This window comes from Poecilia mexicana, unplaced genomic scaffold (assembly GCF_051168715.1).
Source record: "Poecilia mexicana isolate PSO_F unplaced genomic scaffold, ASM5116871v1 scaffold_7, whole genome shotgun sequence".
Classification (NCBI taxonomy): Eukaryota; Metazoa; Chordata; class Actinopteri; order Cyprinodontiformes; family Poeciliidae; genus Poecilia; species Poecilia mexicana.
The window spans coordinates 23,543,885-23,556,183 of NW_028263376.1; the positions used below are offsets into that span (position 1 = coordinate 23,543,885).

Sequence of the window (12,299 nt, forward strand, 5' to 3'; positions counted from 1 at the left end):
ACATCCACTCTGCCAGCCCTTAAAATCTGAGACATCTTGTGTAGTTTGCTCCGAAATAATGAGAATAACAAGTTGGCAAAGAACAAAGTGAGGAAAAGTGGTCAGTGCTGCTAAGGTCAGTTTTGTTATGTTAACCAGTTAGTTTGCATGTCACAGTTCAGCTTTGGCCAATTCATCAGACTTCTTTTAAGGGCCATGTATCATAATGTGATTTGTGTGTGTGTGTTTTATTTTAATTATTGGGTAATTAAGCACACCCTTTTAAGAGAACAATTAAAGAAATCATGTATTGAAACATCTGAGAGTGTAAGAATGAATGGATTGAAGTCAAACCCAAGCTACAAATGTTCTATTCAATATAATAAATAAAATAAATCACACATCACATCTAATCCTTTTGAATCAGACAGCAGTTCCAGGCCTTATATAAGGACTTACTTCCACCTGAATATGTGTTTTAAAAATTACAATTCTCACATAAGCTACATTTTTACAAAAGGTGATCAGTTTGTTGATATTATTGATACTTTTACACATTCACAACAGTTAAATGTTTCCATAAAAATGAACATTGGAATATGGCATGTCTTGTATAAAAATTTAATAAACACACACAATAAAACATGCTTGTAAAAATACAAACTAAACGGTTGCGGTTATTTAGATGTATACCGTGATAGTTACATCTTTTTTTTATTTTGAAAGTCTCAACAGGAAATCAAAGCAGCTCCTGGATGAGCCTTGACAGCGATGTAAGTCACATGGTGTTCTTAACGGAGAGCTGATGGAGCCAGATGAAAGAGGCAGGAGGCGAGCCCCTCCGCTTGCGCGTCAGCATCCCCTCAAATAGAAATCCGCTGCTGTCACTTCAGCCCCGCTCGCATAGAGACTGACGGCTGCAAACGACAATTAAAGGCTGATCCCGTCTGGGTATGCAACGTTTTATTATTTTATTGAATTAAAAAAAAAAAAATTAAACGTGATGCCAGAGGAGGAGAGTAAAGGGAGGCTGTGAGGAGCGCTACGGAGAATGGTAGTGAGGATCAAGGCGCGCTGTCCCAGGAGAACTCATCCGAAGAGCTGTCCGTGAGAGACCGGGATGCTCCTCTAACACCACCCGGGGCGGGTGAGTAGCCCATAGCGCATCTCTTAATATCTGAGTTAACACGAGAGTTTAAGGGTTCTCGCTTCCTCTAATCGCTCGACATTACTTCCAACTACATCGATTCCACCTGTCTGATCAATCCTTAATATGCTTTCCCCCCCCTTTTTTTTAAGTGCACGCAATCGGTAGATCAACCGCGAGTGAAAGCGGCTCCTAACTAGAAGAAATAGTGCGCTCAGCCCGTGCGCACGCCGGTACCTCACCGTGGTGCGCGCACACATCCTCGGGGTTGAACGCCATGCAGTGCGCTTCAGCGGGGGGATTGCGGGGTCCGTCGTGTCTCTTTAAAGTTTTGATTAGAGTGAACATGTGTTCCACACAGCGGCCTCAGTGGCTAATTAATACAGCCTTTGTAAGGGGGGCTTCTCCTATCACAGACGCTCATCATTAATCCAATGATGGCCCGGAGGGCGTGGGTTGGTGTCCGCGCTGATAAGAGGAAGCCACCAGTCCTGCTCTCACACTTGGGCTGATTAATTATGGACTCTGGCTGTGATGTCCGCAGAAATGATGCACACATCTCAAAGAGTCATAGCAGTTCATGTTAAAAAAATTTTTTTTTACCATTTTTTATGCGACAGTTTGGACTATTACCCCAAAATCCACCCAAATTACCAACACTGGGTTCAAATGTAGGTCGTCCTTCTGTCCTGATGCCGATCTGGATGATTTTCTTTTCTTATTTCTGGTGAAAATCATACAATGCACACAGTTTTGCTAAATATGTAGGTGTGGGTGTGAGACGAACTTCCACATGAGCCCCAGTGCATGCAGATGAATAAAAATCCACTTACTATGCTGCAAGGGTCTCCGTCTGCTGTGTAGACGTGTGTGTGTGTGTAGCTCACCTCATTACACTCATTGTGTTGACTTAAGCAGTAGGGTCACCCCTGAGGCCCGTTCACCTGCCTTATTGAGGAGCGATGCCCAGAATTACACCACACACCGAGGTGGGAGAGGCTTTTCAGCTTACATGATCAAGTTCAGCACCGGTACTCCAGACTGAAGCGTCATGTATTAATCTGATGCGCCGTAAATATTCTGGCTGAACTGGATTAGGCTGTTCCCCAATCCTCACAAATGTGTTTTGACGAGAGGTGCTTAACTCTTTTATCTTGTCTTAAAAAAAAAAAAAAAAATTGTGAAAGAGCTCCAGGTCCTGTTTGACTCCTGAGAAATTATGTTTGCAGCCTGCCCACCCACACATTGCACTCGATTTCTCCACAAAGTGACAAAACTAAACCATCTCCACTTTACAGCTGCATATTTACAGAGAATTTCTGATATTAGACATCAAGCAAAATCAAACTGAAAAGCCTGGGGGACGAGGAACTACTTTTTTAAGATGGAGTCGGGCCTTCAGTTGAGGGTGATAGAACAGGTTGTTATATTTCACCAGGCAAAGTACAAATGCTGATGCAGTCAAGGTGACGAGCCAGGAGCGCGCCTTCCTCCTCATCTTATTCAGTTTCCATCCTTATGTGCTTTACAACGTTTCATCCTACAGAAATACTCTTCATTTGTGCATCTTTGCTGCGGTGTGTTTTCCACATTTTCGTTCCTGGGCTCCTTGATCGCTGTGATGCTGTTAACTAGCTAACAACTAATACTGAGATCAAGTAACACACAGGTGGACTCTATCTGCTAAGTAGGTGACTTCTAGAGGTAATTGATTAGATTTATTTCATTTGGGGATATCAAAGTAAAAATGGCTGAAGAAAAATGCATGCCACACTTTTCAGATTTTTTTTTTTTTTTTGGTATTTTAATTCAATTTTTATAGAAGTTTGGAATCAGACAAAAAAAACAAGCTTTTCCTTGAATGTGATAAACCATAAACTGAGTGATAATAGTTCCACCCGTTACAGTCGCTACATAAAACTCGTGTTGCTCTGTCTGTGTTGACCAGAACTGTTCTGTTTATTTGCCAGATTTGTTTTGGTTCGTCTGCATAAGACTTTAGAGTCCAACTTACAGAGGCGTTGTTTTCCATTCTTGTCTCCTGCGTACATCTGAGCCCTGATCAAAGCCAGATCCTATGTCTGTTAAAAATGGACCAACCTTCAAAGCCAACAACTTCTGGGCACCTGGGACTCAGAGCAGGCGACCTCTCAGACGAGATCTGAAAAACTTTCTGGAAAAATAAAATAGTTAATTCATTCACTAACTTTATCCATCAGCCTTAAGCTGTTCAGGTTTGTGGGCAGATGGAGATTATCTCAGCAGACAATGCATCGCAAGGTGAACGTAGAGATGTTGCTAAACATCAATTAAGAGTGACTAATTAGCGCGGCACGCTTGTTTAAAACTGCGGAAGGAGCCGGAGAAAAGCCAAGCAGACACAGAGATAACACGCAAACTCCACACAGAAAGGCTCCAGCTGCGAGCCGCTGGAACCAGCCACACATAAATCATACTCTGTTAATTCTCCTTTCAAGGTTAAAGGGATAGTTCAGATATTTTGAAACATGGTTCTCTGGAGTAGTTATCCGTTTTGGCTCCCTTATTTGTTGTAGACAGATGTCATGTTGCTCTGAGTTTGCATGAAAACGAAAACCTGTTCATTTGTGTTGCATGTGAGGAACCCGTGCAGCTGTGTGCAGGGGTCAAAGTTGAAGAAATCCCAACTTTTACTGTGACACATGGCCAGTCAACATAAAATATATCTATTGAACTGCTCTTGATCAAGCAGGAAGCAGCAACTATGTGTGAAAATGAAGCTCCTTCCTATTACAAATTGCCCAAATTGTAAGACGAGACGAACGCATTTTCATAACATAACATAAATCATAAATCATAGCCATTTTACATTACTGTTATTCTCATCTGCTCCATGAAACTATACTGGAGAAATCAAGGGTCACCGAGTCCTGCATCAAGTTCAGCAGGACATGCTGCTTTGGGTGTGAAACCACATAGCAACTAACCAAACAGGCCACATTTTAACTGTTAGCAAAGCTACATTTATCTGAGGGATACAATGTTATACTAGCAAATATCAGTTGTCTACACTTGCACTGCAAACAGTTTCTAGGTTTATGCCATTGGAGGTCGACGCACTCAGCTGTATCAATCTGGAACTTGTCAGTCTGCTTTTTGGTAGCCGAGAGTAAGAAAACCTCTTAAATTTCTCATCAAGCTGTAATTTGTGCAACTGAATCAAAGATCAAATTGCAAATTACTTTTACAGGATCTATAATTGGTCAAACATAATCTCCGCAACTTTGAACCATAACACAGTTCAAATGATAAAAAAAAAGTAAAGCATAAAATATGCTAATATAACACTGTATCCCATGTATGTAAACATTTTGAGTTTGAGTTGCTATAAATAGCTAAAATAACTCAAAGCAGTGGAACCTTTCAAACTAAATGTTAGCCTTTCTTCTCTCTGAGGATTTCTTCTCTTTTCTTCTAACACAGATATAATACTAGGTTACTGCACAATATCACTTCAAAGCATGAAATCTATTCTTTTAAGTAAATCAGTCTTTTTTTAAGACAGCTCAACTCAGTAGGATGGACTATTCCTGGTTGTCCCATTGCTTGTTGTGGCCACATTATAATTAACGTCTGTCAACATCACATGGTTGATCTGAAAGTCTGTCAACTTTGCAGTAGTCACTGTGTAACCACTTGCAAAACTGAGTAAGGAAGTGGGGTTTTTTTTTAAGCTTATGACTCTCATTAAGACAGTAACAGCTTTGTTTTGGTTTGTTCTTCCTAGGTGGTCCACAGCCCTGAAATGCGAAATAACAAAAGAACTGGTTCATTTCTGTTACAGTTTTGAAAGATATTCATGTGTTTCTAGTTGTTCCTAAATGTGCCAAGATGAATAAACTTCCTTTAAATGTAAATGTTGCTTGAAAGTCTGTTGGCTTTCCCAAAAACGTGGTGAGCCAATCAGAAACTGAGAATGCACCTTTCCTTTCAAGGAAGCGCTCTCCTACACTCTGATAATCCCCTCACTGTGCACAATCATCTTCGTTTCTCACATCATACTCATTTCTAATGCAGCCAAAACACTTGTAGTCTTCTGCTCACACTTCCGTTGCATACAGATTGCCAGTTTCATTCACTCTCACGTTATTCTTCTTTAAATAATATATCATCTCCGAATTGTCATCGGGCTGCCAAACAGAGAAGAGCAAAGTGCACGTTGAGCACATTGAGGGTTTTGAAAATGTCAGCAATTGTCCGTGGCCTTTGGTTCTTTGTAAAAGGTGCAAAATTGTGATGTGAGCTTCACAGATCACAGAGCAAATGGTCCATGAATCCTTGCAGCGTGCACGTGCACATGCTTGTGTACGCGTCAGCTGTCTGTTTGTGAACGTGTGATAGCGCAGAGACCACAGGGCGATGTAAATTGGCCAGTCAGCCGGACAGATGTGCCCTGGCCCGGGCTTGGGAGTGCGGGGCTTCGAACTGGCCTGCCATCCAGAATTAGTGCCATGGAATCAACAAGAAAGAGGAAACACTAAAACATAAAAAAGAATTATTCTTGTTTCTCCAACATGTGAAAATAAAAAAATAAAAAAACTCTAGTTTTTCACTCTGACAGCTGTTGAGCTTTGAATGCTTCTTTCTAATTGTCGGGATCTGTGTCGGTTCAACTATCTGTCTCGATCTGAGCTAAATACATTTCAAGCTCGGAGTGGCAATCGGTTGCCATAAAAGCAGTAGCACTGTAATTCATAACTATTGATTGGTGTCTGAGCAGCGTTTCAGCAAAACGACTCTGAACACAACTCCATACAGAAGCGAGTGGAGTAAATAAAGCAAAGTGGTGGTGATGATTTACATAGTTATGCTGTTATCTCCCCCACCCCTTTTTCTTAATTTGGGATGCACTCGTGGTGCAGGAACGTTAAATAGTTCTTCCTCTGAACATTGCTGTTGTACTTAAGGTAGCACAGATGATGCTGCACGTCGTCTGCTGCCTGTAACAGGGACTCAGAGCTGAAACTATTGAAGCATAACCCGGCTACTGGTATTTAAACCCTACTAGCTTTAAAAACATAGGCAACCTTTGAGCACTGAGCAGTGGCTTTGCATTTAGGCAGAAAAGGTGTAGCCATAATTACACAGTTTTAAAAATATATTTCTATGATTGGGGTGTAACATACTGACGAGATTTCAGAAAGTGAGTTAAAGATCAGCTGGAATTTTGAAAGCATTTCCCAAATGTGCTCAAGTTTTTCCCAAAATGTTGCAGGTTTAGCTAAACACTTTAAATGAAATATCCAGAAAATTTGATCACTTTAATTCTCAATTTGAAGTGTTACTCTACAGGGCAGCTGAGGGAATAGTTCAGAAAGTCCTGTTAGCATTTTGTTGAAAATGTAATTTGTATCACTGATAGCTTGTATGTCAACATGAAACTAAACATACATATAGCATTTTCTTTGGAAATAGAGGCCAAAACCCAGAGTGGAGGCTTGATATGTCAAAAAAGTCAAACTCAAAAAGCATTTCTTTTTTCCTCTTAGTGGGTTGAATCTTGATTATCATTTCTGACGTTTGTTTAGTTCTGCGGGATGTAGTGTGCAAAGTCTCTATTTTAAGCAAATCTATTTTGCACATATAAGCCTTAGGATATTTGACTTGCCTTGACCTCGGCACTGTGAATCCATGACACTCTGTTCACGTCACTCTTGGTTTTGTAGCAGAATTTGCTCCATTCAGCGTTCGGAGCACGCTAGAAAAAGGTTCACAGCTCAGCGAGTGGGGAAGAATGTTTTCAGCCATTTCTTACTCATACTCAAAGTTTGTCACTCACTGTGGGTGGAGAAGTGTTTTCCCCCCAAAACAGTTTAATCTGCACAATCAGAGCAAACCTTCGGGATCTCATTAGCAGGGATGGGATGCTCCTCTCAATTGCTGCTTCTTTTTTTATCCTGTATGTCACATCCGCATTCTCAAAAAGGCAAAAGAAAAAAGTTACACGCTCTCTCTTGTTTCAAGACAAGGAAGCATGTTACAAAACCAGTCTAAAGCACTCATTTAAGAGTCAAAACGTATTGTCATTGTGTTTCAGCATATTCCATCCATCCATTACCTAAACACACTTATCCCTGCAGGGCAGGCATTGGGTGAGAAGCATGGTACACCCTCGAAGGGTCACCAGTAGTCCATTGCAGTGTTTCAGCATTATTTTACACTTTAAAACGTTTAGAAAGAAGGCAAAACACATAGCCTTAACAAATGCCAACAGTGGCTTTCACAACTTTTTTTGACCCTGTAGAATACGTCAAAATGCTTTTCTGTTCGAAGGACACAAGCACAAAAAAGCTGCAACAACCTGGTTGCATAACAGGGCAGACTCTTGTACTAATACTTTGTGGAAGAACGTTTTCATTCAATTTTAGCATTCAGTCTTCTTTGGTTGGAATCTCTCAGCATCCCACATCTTCACTTATTTGTGATCCCACAGACGTGTTGTCGTATTTAGCCATGGACTACGGCTTTTCCACTCCCAAACTTAAGTTTCTCTCTTATGAATTTATTTTTCTGTGGATTTGGACAAATTTGTCGGCAAAGCTTAGGGGGGATTGTAGCCAGACAGGCATGTTTTTTTTTGGTGAACAACAAAAGCCTTCTGTCCTACAGCCCTACTCCTCAGCTTAGTCATAAAGCAAATACAGTTGGTTTTCAGTACATGTAGAACAGAACAAGTAGCTTGTTCCTACAGGTCCTTCAGTGTTGTTGTCAGTCTACTCAACCAGTTTCTTTTTGGGCTCATCAATAATTTTGGATGAACATTCATAATTTGTGATGCTCCTGCTGTCCTATCCATCACTCTTTCAGTATACTCAGGAGAATGGGAAAGCAGTGGGAGGGGGATTGTCTCATCAGACCAGGTAGCCTCTAGTAGCTGTTCTGTTGTAATAGTGGTAAGGAGTGTGATCTTTTGTTGAGTAAAGATTGCTCAACAAAAGGTCTTTGCAAAAGTAACTCCCTGTCTGCCTCGCTGTACAACAGAACAGAGTAATAACCAAGTACTGCTTCTGAAATGAAAGAAAAATTAAGCTTCTGAATCGCTGTAAATTACGGCAATCAGAGACAAAGAGATGAGATGAAAAACGTTATAATTTATTGGTCATAATCAGGAATCAAGATGAGTAAACAGAGGAGTTATCAAAACAAAAATGTTGTGGTCGTCCTAAAATAGCATGGGATGATTTACATGAGTCAGCTGGACACCATGCCCATGTCTGCTCATATTATTTATCATTAGTTTAATTTGGTTGCTTTTAATGTTATGTTGCCTGAAAGAACAGTGGATCATTGATTTTGAACATCACCAAGCTGGTGCTTGGCTTAGATAAAGATCTAAATCTACAAAAAAAATAATAACAAATCACTAATGTTCTATTTTCTAAACCTAAACGTCTTGAGAGTGTTGTCTTAGTCCATGTACGTACATTATCTAGAGATTAACAATTGGTAATGTTCATGTTATTATTTTAGGAAGACTGGATCCAGTATGTGTTAAATGTAGACTTCCTGCCATGTAACTTATTGACGGGTTGTAGGTTTTCAAAATTAAAGCTAGTGGCCAGAAGCATTTGCCAGTAGTTGAATAAAGAAAGTAAAAGTGTTACTCTGTTGGTCATAAAGCAGCTGTGAAATATTCAGCAAACTGAAACTACATTTCTCCAATATTCCTGCATGTGTTATCGTTTTTGTTTTTGATTTTTTTTTTTTGTTCTCCAAGATGCCAGGTGGGTAATTTGTATGTGTGTTTGATTGGCCAATTTAGGATTACTTTATAGGATTTGAGACATTCTGACAAATTAGTATTGCGTCATACCGTAGGTTTTATGTTTCTGCACATTTCTGAGCGTTTTGTCCAAGACTGTTTGAATGCATAAACTTTTCTTTCTGTTGGAGGCACAGAAGCTGGCTGTCTAGTTCACCTTTCCAACCTTAACTGTTTTATCGATTCCTTTGACAGTCACACAGGTGTTGCTGATGCAGGATCAGCTTCTGCACTCAAAAGATGACAGTGGAGCAGTCATGCTGAATGCTCCCTTTATTTATTCATTATAACGCGGTTCGCTGCTATGCACTGCACTCTCAGAGGACTTGTCTCACCTGCTTCACCTCATGAGGTGTCTGGGACGGTGAGGCGTTTGGTATCAGATCTATCTTGGGTTTATTTGATCAAAGAGTGCTCGCTAAAAAGCCACAGCCTCAGCTTGAGCTCGCCATGAATGAGAGAAGCCGTGGGGACAGGGAAACTTAGAAGAAGAATGGAAGGTGGAGCCTAGGGCTCGGGGGATGACGGCAAGGCAGATCCCGTATTGATTGGTTTAGTAAGAGAATCCTCCTTAATAAGAGGAGCTTGTGGAAAGAGAGATCACATCATCTGAACTCCACTCCAGAGGCTGTCTTCAGCTTTAAAAATAATTTACCGTGGTAACAAAACAAAAACAGAAAGGTCAATTCAATTCACTGCATGAGATTGGAAGTGTAGTAGAGAGAAAATGTTTTTGCCATTTCTTCTTTGCAAAGCAGCTCAAATTCAATCAGATCTGCAGAAGAACAGGAATGATCAAGTCTTGACGGATTCTCAACTGAATTCAGGTTTAGACTTTGTTCCATTTGAACTAATGAATGTTTTTTGATATTACTTTCCTCCTGGAAATTTCTTCACCTCAGTTTCAAGACTTCTGCAGCCTCCATCAGATTTTCTACCTGGATTGCTTTGTGTTTGGCTCTGTTCATTTTCTTGGCAAAAGCTTCCCCGTCCTGCTACAATAAGACATCCCCACAGCACGATGCTGTCACCACCGTGTCTAACGCTGGGAATGGTGTGTTGATTGCAACATGACACACAAAAGGTTTTACACTGAATCCAATAACTTTCATTTCAAGATTTTTATTTGTAAAAAAAAATATATATTGAAAACAATTTATTATTTTCCTGTTACTTTACAAACATGCGCCATTTTGAGTAGGTCTGTCACATAAACATTCAAATAAAATATACTGAACTTTGTGGCTGTAATGTGATAAAGTTTCCATGTAGTGAACATTTTGTGCAAGGCACTAAAATCATCACCAATCTTCTCCACATCTTGCAGCTGGTTTTTTTATGCGTGCTGTGGTTTGTTTGCACTGACGTATAATTTCCTCTTTTTTCACTCTGTCTCTCCTTCTGCACCCATGCTCTCCGTGTATCTTTGTGTTAAGTCAAGAGCCTAGTGTCAGAGAAACCCTGAGCTATTTTAGGAGGCAGCTGAATGTATTGAGCGAGAAAGCGAGGTGACACAACCGGAGTTGAGATTGCTCGGTGTCTGAAAACCTTGAAAATGTCTTGCTTTAGAGCCGTACAACCCCCTCACCCCCCAACCCCACTCAACACCTTGCAGGTTGCTCGAAGCCACCATCAGATAATAGCTGTGGAAGCAAGCTGCACATCAAAAGCCTGAAGATAGCAACCATTTCACAGACAACTGCTTTTCCACATTGCATTGTGGAACACTGTATGTGGTTCATTTATATTTTGGGGCGTCCCATATAATATTGTGCATATTTATGTTATCACATATCTATACCTATACTACACATATGCGGACAGTTGATTGTGCAAAAAACACCCCAAAAAAACAACAACCTGAAGAACATGGAGTATCGTCTATTTTTGTACAAAAATATCAGTGTGATAGCAGCTATTTTTAGGGCTATTTTGGATTATTTAATTTTATTCTGTATGTATTCACCTCTACATGAAAGAACTGCAGTCCCAAGCAATTTCTGTCTTTTTTTTCCTCTTCTCACACACTTTTCTTCTTTTCATGTGCTCTCATGAAAGCAGATTGGTGTTTGTGTGAAAAAAAAACAACACATTATCACATTTTGCCCTTGATTTGATGGGCAATCTACACACCTCTGTCTCCGCTGAATAGATTCACAATAGATTTGAGTATATATGCACTGCTTGTTTATTTATTTATTTATTTTAACAGTATGTGCTTGCACTTGTTTAATGAAATCATCATTCCCAAACAGACACTCAGCCTTCTTTCGCTCCTCTGATCAATAGCAAACTGAATCTGTCATTATGGTCACTGTCATGAAATCTTTGCAAACCCAACTTAACCAAACTGTGCACTAACTAACTTAGCAGCGCCCTCTTGACCTTTATAAACCCATCTTGCACTGGAAAACATGTAGCTCATCAAACCAGCAAAGCCAGCAGGTCAGAGTCTGGAACCGCTACTCATTTCATTAACTTCTTCCGTAGTGAACACCGATGTCTCTAAAATATTATATGTGATGTTGTGTTTTCACACTCTAGCCACACAGGATGTAATTTTTATTGGTTCTAATGTTGTGAGTGCTTAAAATAAGTCAGGGAGCAAAAATACCAGCCCTTAGAATATTTTTGTGTGGCCCTCAATCATAATTTAAAAAAAAAATTACAGAAATTTGGTTAGTCAACTCAGGCAGTGTCTACACACACACACGTATTAAACATGTTGGGGTGAAATTGTCACTAATGTTAACCCTTTCAAAAAAGATATTAGGAAATTAAAATCTTCATAAGATGTAAATGTAAGTTAAGAAATTTTTTTTTGCTTTTTATTGAATTTGATAGTTAGTAGAGCTTCCATTTGAATTCAGATACAAAAAAAATAACCAACTCTTTGGACCAGGAGTCAGTTCAAGTTCATGTGGTTCAGGTGACATTTTCACTGACAAATTAAAATCTTCTTAAGGTGGAAAATAGAGATACATATAGTATTGATATTTTATTCACCACATTGTTTGGCTTTAATTTGATACCATAGTAAGTCGGACCATCCAGAGACTTCTACTCAAAATCAAACTTGGGTACTTTGATTTATTATAACTGAATATAGAGACTAAAGTTTTTTTTCCACACACAAACAACAGAGCAATCCATCCCCAAATTAGGAAAGAATTTGCCTTTTCTTTTAATAAGAGAAAGAGACAATTTTGTTTCCAGTCTACAATAATTTACAGATACTTTTAGACTTTAACAGCTATGTTAGATGGTTTGTACATTGTTGAGAAATTAAAGAAAAAAAAGGATCTGAAAGTAATCATGTTTGCATATTTAATTATGAAAGAAATTATTTCGGTGCACATGCACTTTCAAACT

The 12,299-nt window shown here is 39.6% G+C and overlaps 1 protein-coding gene across 2 annotated transcripts in view; it reads left to right on the forward strand.

The window, feature by feature from the left end:
* Positions 1–753: 753 nt before the first annotated feature.
* The window catches only part of LOC106924575 (uncharacterized), a 54,846-nt gene continuing 43,300 nt past the window's right edge, over positions 754–12,299 (forward strand). For both annotated transcript variants that reach the window (XM_014998362.2, XM_014998363.2), the window contains exon 1: positions 754–1,126. The gene's annotated coding sequence lies outside the window, so the exon portion shown is untranslated. The remainder of the gene's footprint in view (positions 1,127–12,299) is intronic.